The 13,410-nt window shown below is 34.7% G+C and overlaps 1 protein-coding gene across 1 annotated transcript in view; it reads left to right on the top strand.

The window, feature by feature from the left end:
• LOC118183073 (uncharacterized) overlaps window positions 1–13,410 on the top strand; it is a 342,207-nt gene that overhangs the window by 161,206 nt on the left and 167,591 nt on the right. The window lies entirely within an intron of this gene.

Here is a 13,410-nt window from a genome sequence, read left to right as displayed (position 1 = left end):
TGAATGTAAACAAATAACACCCCGTCTGGTGACCCAAGCTTTAAAGCAGTGCTTCACTTCTAGCGCAGAATGGCCCCTCCTCTCTTTCCTACCTCCATGGGCGGAAGGTAATGAACACCACAAGGATTTGACGTTTGGGTCCCCAAATTGCCCTTTAAAGGGGGAAGTATATAAGTTACTTTCTCCGTTCTTTCCGCATGCTTTCGTGGTGTAACAGGAAGCATACTCGACGCGTATTCGAGAGGTCCAGGATTCGAGTTCAGGCGAGGGCATTGGATATTTTTTATGTCTGTAGCATCAAAGACCTTGATGGCTCTACAAGTTTATAACTGATATCGCTATTTTCAATGCACAAAATTGCCGCATGTTAAACTCTGACGCTTAATAAACTCAAGTATGTTTGGAAAAGTGATTTTAATAAGCGATGGGTACTGTAGTTGCTAAGGGGAAATAGAATGGATGCTGAATAAGATTTAAGATATATAAATTTAAAATATTACGTAAAACGTACATGATAATTGCTGATTACACACTATTCTAATTGTTAACTGCTGTACTTCCTTTACGCGAGGCTGGGTTAATACGCAAACCGGTTAATCTGCTTTAGGGTTACCCGGGTTTAATTAAATATATGTGTGAGGTTTAATATCAGACTTCTCAAAAGTATTACGCGTTGTTAAACTTTTAAATAAATATCGGCTCCGTTTTGTTCTGATTGTCTTTTATCGAAAATAGATGAGAAGAAACTTTTTAATCATCATCATTTCATTAATGATGATAAATATTAATGAAATGATTTAGAAGACATACCGAGTCTTCTTTAATAAATTTGACGTAAAGTATAACGCCGTGCTCTGGAATGAATGACTCTTTCAAAATATTAAACTTTAGACGAAGTCTTGAAATGCCCCAAATTGTGATTAATCGAGATAAATTATAAAAGTTCCTTCTGATATATGCAGTCATTACTTTAAATTTTGCATCTCGCCGTCATTAGGTAGTAAGCACCATTATGTAATTATGGAGTTTAATAAAGTTTCCGTGACAAGATAATACTTCAGAGCAAAAGCGAATTTTAAGAATTTATTGCGGTTGACGACATTCAGCCATTTCCGTAGTCGCATTCAGGACAGCCTTTGATTCGAAATGTATCATTTTTGCGGGAACGTTGTTTAAAAGGTCAAGATTGCTTCAATGTTGCAAATTTATTTCTCCGCACATTTTCTGAATGTATGCTGGAAAAGCTAAGGCAAGAAGAATGCCAGTAATATTCATAAGTTTCTAGGACTGGTTTTAAAGGTTTATATATAGAAACCTCTTCGTCAGCTGCAGAAATGCAAATGAAGAAGGTTCTATATTTAAATCTTCGAAACTGCTTCTGCAAATTTAGAAATATTACGCTGATTCCTGCTGCTCTAGTATCTCCAATAATAATTATTCGACGTGCTATTTTAACTCTGATTTCCTCAACGTTCATCACATCTATTTCTGCAGTGTTACATAGAATTTTCTACTCAGGCGTGCCTTTATGCTGTAACTGGAAGCAAGTCCGACTAGCACTCGGGAGGTCTGGAGTCCGAATTGCGGTGAAGCAGCTTTTTGCTTTTCTCTTTTCTGCTCCAAAATAAGCTTAAGAATTCTACCGACAGCATCTTACTTTAAAGGCGATGGACGATAGTTTGCTCTCCCATGGATTTAGTAACTGAGTCCTCTCCACCTCCAAAATCACTCCATAGGTGGGGAAGAATGCAAAGAATTTTCCCCTATTAAAACGCATGCCTTCATATGAAACTGAAAGCACGTCCTGATAGCAATTATTTATGTTTGTGATGTATTATGAAATTATTAATGGATGTGAAATTATGTATGCATATAAGGCGCGTCGGAAAATGATTCATACTTGTGACGCAGTCCATGAAATTACACGCATTCATGCTTGTAAGGTGTGCTGTGAAATTATTTATGCTTTTACCACCCTCTTTTCACCCTTACGCACCTAAATCTATATAAATCTACGTTTTGTGGCAGCCCCTGTATGACCACATATTTATAGTGTTACTGTCAATAGACACCCGATGCGGCCTTTATAGGACGCCGGGAGGGTGTGGCTCAACTAGATAGTTGCGGACGATATCCGATTTGTCATAAAACGCCGTCCTAGTGTCCGCCCCTACATTCACCTGTTGTGAGATGTGAGGTGAAGTGGAAAACGTTAGGAAGCACTAACGCGTAAGAAACCGCTAATGGCTGATTAAAGAAATAAACCTACGAAACACTCATAGTTCGTCATCGGCGCAGGTTCTTGTTCCTGTAACAGAGTTGTCTGTAGTAGTTCATAAAAACTAGGCCACTCCCCTTAAAGTATCCCAACAATGACCGAACTTTTAAAACTTTTGAATACCGGAAGTTCTTGCCGAATTAGAAATGAAGCTGTAGATGCATTAGGTATATTTTTGGAACAGAAATGGAGAAAAATGTGCAACGCCCTCTCCGGAACGCGCCAAGCGTGCTGACATTTACACCACGGAGGCATGCTAAGATCGTGGGAGAAATACCTTATAAAGTCATGGTTGGTTCTCGCAAGTTTCTTCATGTGTAACGTCAGTTTCTCTCCATGAAGACTTCCCCACTCTTACACGTCGAGTGCTTTGGCATATTCATATAACCCAACCTAATTCTGTAGAGGCAAAGAAACCCTTTAGATCTTGGCCGAAATTATCCAAAAATTTTTAATTTACGTTGTTTAAAATGTGTGTAGGTGCTCTGAAGTGGTTAGTTATCACCTATTTTTCTTTTCTGTTCTGTGAAATAATGAAAAATATGTATGTATATGAGTATGCTCTTCGCAATGTAGAAACACAACGGAACTAGAGCCACCAAGTTTTAAACACGCGTAGTCCTCCACCTGAACATGCGTATCTTGAAGACAGAATTCAGAATTTCCAATTTGTTTTTTATTTATAGCCCACAATGCGTTAGCCCAAAAGGACTATTGATTTTGTTTTGGCATTTGTGGCATTTCACTTTTCAAAACGTTGCCACCCAATATTAGAGCCCTGCATTATATTCAAAGAAATTAAATAATGAAGATCGAATTTGGGAATATGGACCCGAATATGGGCATATGGAAGGCCAGATTTGGAATGTGAAATTCGTTTTATTATTTATTTCCCATTTTGTAAATCTTTTAAACAAATTTTTGATTAACAAACTCAAGGATTTCAAAGCAAGCAATGGCAACGTTGTACCCAAAAAATAAATTATCTCCAGCGCGCGACATTGTGTATCGGAAATTCTAAATATACGCTCTTTTAAATATCTTCTGATATTTCTGTTGAACTTAATTTTATGGTTTAACTGCGAAGAACATGATATTTAGTAAATAGAGTTAACACATAAAACTTTAAAAAATGCTCATTTGGGCATAATATATAATCTGAAAGCCTTCAAGTTCTTCTTCTTCTTCTTTTTTTTTTTTTTTTTTTTTTTTTTTTTTTTTTTTTTTTATTCCAAAGGGGGGATTTGTTCAGAAGGACTATTAATTTCGTTTTGGCATTTTGCGATGATTCACTTTCTGCATTGTTTCACTTTTTAGATTGTTGCCACCTAATATGAAAGTCCTGTATTATATTTAAATAAATTAAATAATGAAGAATCTGCATAAATGTATGTAAGTTTCTCGCATTGTGATAAAACAACGGTACCCAGAGCCATTCAATTTTGAATAACGTAATCTTTTATCGAATATGGGCATCTAGTAGCCCGGATTTGGAAATTGTTTTATTATCGATTTCATATTTTGTAAACTTTTAATGAATTTTTGATTAACAAACTCAAGGATTTCAAAACGCAAAAGCAATGGCAACATTGCTCAGAAGAAAACATTTTTATCTCCAGCGTGCTACACTTCTATTCGGAATTCTAAAGCTATGCTCATTTTATAATTATTTCGCGATATTGCTGTTGAACTGAATTTTATGATTTAAGAGGGAAGAACATGATATTTAATAAGTAGAGGTAACACACAAAACGTTAAAAAACGCTCCTTTGTACGCAATTTAAAATCTGAAACCTTTCATTTTTTTAAAATTTGTATCTTTTGTAATACTATATTTGCTTCTTTTTTCGATTCTGTACAAATTTAATGAACTTTCAATTAAAAACTGAGTACTTTAAAACCTTTGTGTTGCCACCGTGCTGAGCACAGGATATTCATATTTTAAATTTAATAAAAAAACTGAGAATATAAAAGGAATGCGTTTACACAAAGCGAAACGCAATATGTTGTCATGCGAATAAATCAACTTCGCGATTTAAAAGAAAGATGTTGCCCAGATTGAATTAAAATATTTTTATCTTCCTCGCGGCGGTATGTTGTCTTTCAATAAACAGTAAGATAATACTTCAATTTTCTTTCAAATTTGTTCTGGTATGAATAACCAATTTAAGCTATCTAAAAGCAGTAAAGCTAGACTCAATTCAGTCATCCTTCATCAGTAGCTGGACTCGTAAAATTGCATTAGCTGGTTTCATTAAACCCATTATAAGGTATTTCTCCCACTTCCCTAGCGTCCTTCGTGGTGTAGTGGTTCTGCACGCTAGGCCGGTATTCCAGAGGTTCGTGGTTCGATTCCCGTCGAAGGCGGTTGCATATTTTTCATCTTTTCTGCTTCCAATTAACCTAATGACCCTACAAGTGGCGGCCGAAATAAAAAGGGTTGTGGATGATGATTCTCCGCCCCCAAGATTTGGCGACTAGGTCCCCTAAAACCCTAGTCGCCCTTTAAAAAGGGAAGTATATAAGGTATTTCTCCCACTTCCCTAGCGTGCCTTCGTGGTGTAAGGGTAGCACGCTGGGCCGGTATTACAGAGGTCCATGGTTCGATTCCCTGCGAAGGAGGTTGCATATTTTTCATCTTTTCTGCTTCCAATTAACCTAATGACTCTACACCATTATGTATTTAACTTCTTTTTCATAACAACTACTTTAGGCGGCTGTCTGCGCATGTGGCTTGTATTTCAAACTTATGTTATTGAATTACACATGGTAACCATAAAAGGTGTTGAATTAAAAGAAACTAAGGAAGAGCAGAAAATAAAACTTTCCATACAAAAATTTACAAACTCAAATGTTCTTTTGAAAATGCGTTGGACATCGAGATAAAAAAAAGAATATATTCCTGTTAAGCTCACAAAAATAATAAAAACTGTGAAGTGCTGGGTGGATGTGCCGCCATTTTTCGAAAAACAAGAAATAAAAAAAGTGTTCTTAAAATAACAAATAAGAAAGTAGTTTTTATTGTCTGTTATTCTTTATTCACTTTCAATCCAAATAGTGTGCCTCACATACTTTCTTGAAACGCTTTGATCTTGATTCAAGTGTGTCATATTCCCTCCCCGTCTTTTTGGGACTTAATAACGCCATCAAAATCGTTTCTTTATTATCATTCAACATTTTTTTCTTTGCCTCTTTTTTCATTATTATTACTTCCTTTTCAAAACGATATACGTGTTCTTTTAATCTTACTTAGCGAAAAAATAGAATTTCTATTTTTTACTAGTTTACGTGGAGTAGATCAGAGAGAACCCGTTCTTAAATTCCCTTTTGACATAATATTATTAAAAACATTCTACTTATTTTCGAATCTAATCGATTATAAGTGGGTTCTTTTATTAATTTCAATTCATTTTTCGTTTTCTGTGGATTTAGTACATTGCTAAAGAAAGAAAATAAATGAATCCCTCCTTATCTTAAAAAATGAATCGTATTTGTGTGTGCATTAATTTACGAGACAGGCGTGTTTTAATTATTTTTAAACAAATCTGAAATTCAAATTCGCACTTGGAGATGCACATGTTCGGGTGGATGTGCCGCCATTTTTCCGTAATGCGCGGAATATACATATATACAAGTAGAGTCTTCATTATTTTATAATCAACGTAAGACTTTTCTTCTTTCATTCCAAGTGCCTTCATGGTGGATTTGGAAGCATACTCGATGTGTTTTCGAGATGTTCAGGGTTCGAGTCTCGGTAGAGACACTGCACATTTTTCACGTCTCCTTCTTCAAAATAACCTAATGTCTCTACAACTTTATTTACTCGCTTGATAGTTGACAATAGAAGTTATATAATACTACTTCTAACTCATTTGCATTCGAAGCAATTCTAAAAACTTATTCTGGTAGGGAGTTGTAAGTGGAAATAAGAATCGATAGGAAAGCTCAAAAAATAAATATTACTGTTATAACAACCTTACAACTTGGCTAGAAAACGGGATAATGTTTTTTTTTTTAAATTCGTAAATTAAAGGGTTAAAGTCATTGATAACTTCTAGACAATGTTGATGCCAGCAAGCGTTCACTGTTGACGAATGAATGCTCAACCGTGTATGGATGAAATTTCAGCCTTGAGCAAATTAAATGGAAGCAGATAAAATATCACGTATATGCGAAATCACTTTTGGCAAGGGTTTACTGTCATAAATATTAACTTCACTAACTCTAAAGAACTTTAATTTCCTCCGTAGCGCAGCCAAACGATCAACGGCGTTAAACGCACATTTTATTGAAGTCACAGTTTGAGGAAATTCATAAAAATATAACCATTCTATTAATTCAGTTCTCGCTTCGCCGCAAGGTAAAAATACATAAAAACTCAAAAGGTCTTCATTAAAAATTAAAAGATGTAAAAAAACATAAAATACCAAATACAGTTACAACAATTAAAAGTATTTTCATACTTAAAATTACAGTTTCTTCGCATAAACAAGCAATTCGGCCAGCAGGCAAGAAGGCAGATTTTTCGGTGCACAAAACTAAAAGTTTCCTTTTGGTCCCACTCGGCAAAAAGACTTTAAAGGTGCAGAAAAACTTAATTCACTATTCGGCTAAGTTTAAAATATCAACAAATATGGCTGTTATAGTAAACGTAAATTAAGCTTAGCCGCCCTTGAAAAACTTTGTAATTGTTGATAATTCTACAACTATCGCATGCAGATTAACTAAAGGCATAAAAACCTTAAACGGAAGATAAAAACGATATAATTCACTTATTAAGTAAAAAAAGCACAATTTACAAACATATAAGACTAAAAAAACAGAATCACTGAGCAGAGTAACAGAGTATAAAGAGTATATACATATATGTATATTTGTATATATATATATATATATTTTTTTTTTGGTGGGGCCGATTGCCACCAAAAATGGAAATGCACAATTGCATGCTATAGCAGTCCTATATACAAAATTTCAACGATGTGAGACTACTCGTTGAATTATGCGAGATACATACGTGCATACGTACGTACAGACGCCACAAAAAGATCTGTTCTGAATCCATTTTAAATCAATTTTGTAATTCGTTTGGGGGAAAAAAGAGTCCTTTATTGTGTCCTTACGTACAGATGTCACGCAAGATACCGGTCAAAATGGATATTTTCTTTGAAATATTGTACGCTGAATTTTCGTGACATTTTACTTCGTACAAGGAATTAATAAAACAAACGTATGAATTATAAAACAGGAGTTTATTATTAGTCAATTTATTATACTGAAAAACAATGCGCAACTGCAATTTGAAAAATAAATTAACGATGCTCTTCTTTTGGAATCCGACAAGCCAAATGGATGATTCTAAATCTTAGAAGAATTCAATTAAATACTATTTTAAAATATGAAAATAAATACAAGTACTTTTTAATCAAAATTACGCTTTAATCAAAATTATTTTATGAATTAATTTAATAACCTATTTAATATAAATAGCTTTATAAGATAAAAATTTCCACAGATTTAATTTTCGGATATTTACTGAGATAAAATAACAGGAAAAAAAAAATGATTAAACCTACAACTAATCTTAGTGGCGCCATCTGAAAAGTAATTAACTGACTAAAAGGTGTAGACCGCATATTATATCATTACCGATAGTGCAATATTGAAATCAATGTGTGGCACTTAGATGACGAATATATTAGAAGTGTCTTTTACTCATCAGAATAATGTTTCATAAATTGTTTCAGATGCATGTGCTTTAAATTAAGACATTTTGAATCTCATCCGTTAGATATGATAATAACAACATAAAAAATAAAAATTGAAGTACTAAGGAAAGAAGTGAGTTTAATGCTCTTAAATCGATGAGTTTGTTAAGCAATGCAGTTGTGATCTGAAATTAAAATTTAAGATCTTACGACAAATTTAATGAAAACTCCAGCTTTCTGTTACACTGCATGGATGAAAAATTAGAGATCTTAGGTAAATATTGCTATTGCACGAAACATATCTCTCGTATGTTAAACTGCATGATAGTTGGCGGATAAAAATTTCGAAAAAATATAGCTCTAAAGATATTTCTAGCATCCAAAATTAAATCTAGGTGAAAATTACTAAGAAATGTATTTATAGACTTCAAATATGGTGTTTTTGCTAATGCATTTATAATTTCGGTGATAAATCATACATTTTACTCTACGTCTGTAAATGGCTATCTGTAAATACTCGGGCAAATTAAAGATTTTATGTCTGTCGGAATGGCAGCGCTTCTCCCGCTCGTGAATGATAAACGGCCTTGTGCTAGAAAAAATTGTAGAGTCTTGGATGTAATTAACTTGAATTTAAAAGAATTTAAATTCGTCGGACGACCCGCGTGATTTTAAAATGATTCCGAATCCATCTTTCCAGCAGAAAGTAACTTAATTTAAAATGATTGATTATGACGTGTAACCCCCCCCTTTGCTTTTCAACGCAGAGGTATTATTTGAATGCATAACCCTCTTATGCAAATTTCTCTTTCCACACTTTTTGACGTAAGTGGAAATCGCATTCCGTATCCACCACTTTCCTCTTATTAGCATCTCATTGGGGTTGAACTCTGCCGGATAATAAACGACCGGAAATTCAAAATTAACTCCTGCGGTGGGACACCTTTTCCGGTTCTTCTGCGCCTTGTTTAGGTTTAAGATTTCTGAGCAGAGTGCTCTAAATTTAGCAAACACAACGAACGACAACATGTTATAACATGATAATGCTTCATGCTACAAGCTGTAATCACGAACCTCGCTTTGAGGGATACGTTAATAATTCATAAGCTCGCCAGGTGATAATTTTCAATCTTAAAATAGCTCTCAGCTTTTATAATAAGAATAATAATGCTCGTGGCAGTATTAGTAAAAGAAGCAATGCTTGAAAACGGCCAACCTTCGCGTGATTCTGATTGGCTGCGTTGTTGGCCCTCTTCGAATACTAATTGGTACCACATTAGAAGAGGAATTAAGTTGCTATAAATAGCTATCCTTGTTACGGTTAGCCGTAGATTACATTAGTTAAACTGCTTCCTAAATGATATTTTAATCGAAAATCGATGAGAGCACTCTCTACTGTGCAAATGCTGAGTTCCTTTGTTTATTCTGAATGCAAATTTGCTGCTCTTTTTTTCGAAAGGGGGGTATTTATCTCCTGCTCATGTGCAGAGCGTAGTTATGGATCATTATGGAAGAAATAGATTTGTGAATGGCTCTTACGTTAGGGACGTGTTTCGAAAACTCGAAGAAGCGTTCAGACAGTCGTTGATGCACAGTAATTTATAATCAGGTGATATTTATTTTTTGGATAATTAAAAAAACTGCAAATGGTCATAAAATTGTTAGTTGCGTTTGTGATGAATTGACTACATGTTTTTAAAATCAATCAGATATATTATTAAACCTTTGACTATGAATTAAAAAAGAATTACCCCGTTATAAAGGGTGGGCCATCAAACATTTGGAATTTGTACTGGCTATATATATATATATATATATATATATATAAGAGAAAAAAAAAATATGACTACTTTTTTTCAAAATTTTGAGTTTATTAAAAATATTGGAAATTTCCATTTAATCATGAAACACAACATCATTCAAATGACTGCCCCCCATCCGATGGTTTGACAGCACCCCATCCGATCAACCCAATTTTTTAGTACATTTTCGATTGTTTGGACTCTAATCGCATGAATGGAAACTTCGATTTCGTGTTTCAAGTCATCAGTCGTCCCTAGGTGGTTAGCGTAACACTTATTCTTAAGACATAAGTGTTACTCTAACCAAGAGTTCCCCCCCCCCGAAAAAAAATTCCAACTGTGTCAAATCACAGCTCCGGGACGGCCAATTGACATCAGCATTTCGGCTGATTATTCGATTTCCAAAAACAGTGCGCGAAAGATTGATAGTTACGATGGCTGTGTGGCAAATGGACACGTTCTGTTGAAACCAAATGTCACCCATGTCATCCTCTTCAGCTTTTGGAAACAAAAATTTGTTTAGTATGGCACGGTAACGTTCGCTATTGACGATAACAGCGCGCTGCTTGCTCATTTTCGAAGAAAAATGGTCCATTGATGCCAGCCGGACCAAAAACCACTTTCACCGCTTTGGATTTTTTTTGGTAGTGAACCCTTAAGGATACATCTAAGGAAGATTTTCGTGATTTTTCTAAAGTATAATGTGCATATGAACCAGTTCCTGAGAATGTACTCCACAAAGGAAACCCACCCCTTAGCAGATAGCCGTAGTGTGCTTTGGCATAATCTAATAAATCCAAACCCTACTGGCCCGCCAGCGGCCGAGCGGTAAAGACGCTGAACACTGGTAGTTCGGTCTGAGGTTCGAATCCCGCGAACGGGCTGGCTGCATGGGCGTTTTCGTGGTTTTCCCCATGTGTAACGTGTATACGAGCCAGTTTACCTTAGAAAGTCCTCCACGAAAGGCATCCCTCCCTTTAGGCAGATAGCCCTCGTGTGCTTTGCCATAACTGAATAATCCAATCCAATCCAAACCTTACTGAAATATTATATAGCTGACTTTCGTCATAAGTAACAAATCGACATTCAAGTAACTGACTGCACTCTGCGCATGAAAATTTTAATAGCATTTTAAGAATAAACCGAAACAAAACAAGAAATAATTTTAACTATAAGAGTATTAGATTAAGAAAAGTGAAGAAAGTAATCTCCCAAGTAAGTTAGCAATTTTTTTTATACATAAGGTCATGCAGTTACTTGCCTTAAGGAAAGACCGACGCGAGTGCGTCAAAGTGGTTTACTTTTATTTTTGGAGCTTAAAACTTTATTTAATTGCATTTTAAAGATGAAAAAGTATTTCCATGATATAAAGTAATATTTATGCTATTATTCTGGCAACAAAACAAAGTTCCAGCATAATTTCAATCCGTGTGTCGCACATTTTAGCTTGTGTTTTGATTCTGCGTTTATAATTGCTGGTAAGTGTTCTTTTCTTATTTATTACTGAGTAATATTGATTGATTTCTTATAAATCAAGTTATTTTTATTCAGTAACAGTGAGATGTCTAGGAGTGCTTCTGTAGGTATTGATGAAAAATCAGAATCGAAACAAAACATCCAGAGCGTTTTATAATTGAAATGTAAGGATTATGTTAATTTTGTTAACAGTTAAATTTTGAGTTAAACTTCCTTTCCTATCGATTCTTAACTTCAACTTACCACTTCCGGCCAGAACGTAGTTTTAGAATCACGTATGAATACATAATGAGGAAGAGAGGTATTTAACCGCGAAGTTCTTCGGTCTTAGTGAGAGAGATACCAAGTATTCTGGCTGCACGCGTCCGCCTTTTTAGGCTACTCTCACGTAAGCTATTATTACGCCGGGCCGTACTTTAGGCCCTTGATAGTTTCGCAGTCTGTTAACGTTAAGGGACCAACTCTGTTAGAATTTTTAAAGCTTCGGCTATAACTCTTTAGTTAAGATTAGTTTAGTTTAATTCTTAGTCTCTTAAGTTCAAGCCTGAGTGTCGGCGTTATTGTACACTCCAAGAAGGAGTTTTGTTAAACTTAAGTTGGAATAATAAAGAGTTATTTTACCCTTATATCTTGTTGTTTCCTGTCACACGAACTCAAGCGATTATTGGCTTATCAGGTCTTAAGATTCTTCACTTCCAACAGTAACTTAGAATTACACAGTGTAGAACTCTACAAAAATAAATGATTCCTTTTAGTCTTTATGAAAACAGCACATTTATTTTTATATAAATTTCATACTTTTTTTGCTACATATTACTTACTTTTAACATTAAAATAGTATATGTAACAAGCTTTTTAAGGAATAAGGTTTACGCAACGATTATCATAAAACAAAGTAGGAACTTTTTTGAACTCAACTCTTTGTTGCCACACAACGAATCTTAATAACTATGCAAAAACATTAAATCGTGCTGCCGCTCAGAAAATCTTAATAATATTATAAAAACATTAAATTATGTTCCACTACACTTCCAGTCGATCTAGAAAAAGAGAATTTTAAAGAAATCGTTTCACAAATGCAGCAAATGTATCGAAGAATGAGGTTTCGTCTTTAACTGCAAGTGCTAGAAAATGACTTCAAGAAATTGATGATTTATATACGTAGAATGATTCCAGCAATTCTAGTTGTATACTAGATTTGCCTAGTCTGAAGATCATATTTTCTGAACTTTGTTGTCCAGATTTTTTTAACTAATTCACTAAATCTAACTGAAGATTCTAGATATGGACTGTGCATCAACTTTTCCTTAAAGTGTACGAATTGCGATTTTCAAAAAGGATTTGCCTCTTCAATATACTTAATAATATGCCTGAATTAAAGGCGATATTCTGAAAATATTCCTCGAGAGGTTGGTGGTAGGGAAAGGGAGAAATAGATCTCTGGATCTGTCCTCCGGGTGGGGGGATTTTTATCTCAGTTTCGACGAATTAAACCAGAGGTTTCAGAAACTCCTCTGGTTAGATGATAAAAGCCCAGTTAATCGAAAGTGCCTTTGTCAGTGCAAAAGCATAAATGGAATTTTTTTTCTCAGAGTCCTAAGTTTCATTAAGATCCTTTCATTTGAAATGTTTTAGCTTACGTAAAGTAATCATAGCGATATCCTTTCACACTCTAATAGCAAGGTAAGTCGCCCGGTTACTTCGGTAGCTCTGGTTTGATAGTTATTGCAAATTAATAGTTTGGGGGCTCGAATAATTCGTAAGCTTCATAATGTTTGCATGCTTAGTGTCTGCGCGGAATGGAGAACTTCAGAAACCTTCAATAAATAAACTTTCCTCAGAGGCTGATAGAATTAAAGGAGGGTTGGATAGCTGTTCCTTTTGAGTATTAAGACTTTGAATTCCACGAATACGTCGAAAAAAGCTCTATCTTTTTTCATAGTCGAAGACTTTGAAAACCATAAATACTTGGAAATTAGCTACATCTTTTTCTCAATGTCAAAGACTTTGAAAGACATAAATACTTGGAAATTAACTCCATCTTTTTCTCAATGTCGAAGACGTTGAAAGACATAAATACTTGGAAATTATCTTTTCCTCAGTGTCGAAGACTTAAGACCATAAATGTTTGGAAATTACTTCTATC

The sequence above is a fragment of the Stegodyphus dumicola genome, chromosome 3, assembly GCF_044657685.1.
Source record: "Stegodyphus dumicola isolate Sdum_Otavi_A_Nest chromosome 3, ASM4465768v1".
Taxonomy (NCBI): domain Eukaryota; kingdom Metazoa; phylum Arthropoda; class Arachnida; order Araneae; family Eresidae; genus Stegodyphus; species Stegodyphus dumicola.
Note: the sequence above shows the minus strand (reverse complement) of the source record. Positions and strands in the feature narration are given on the sequence as shown.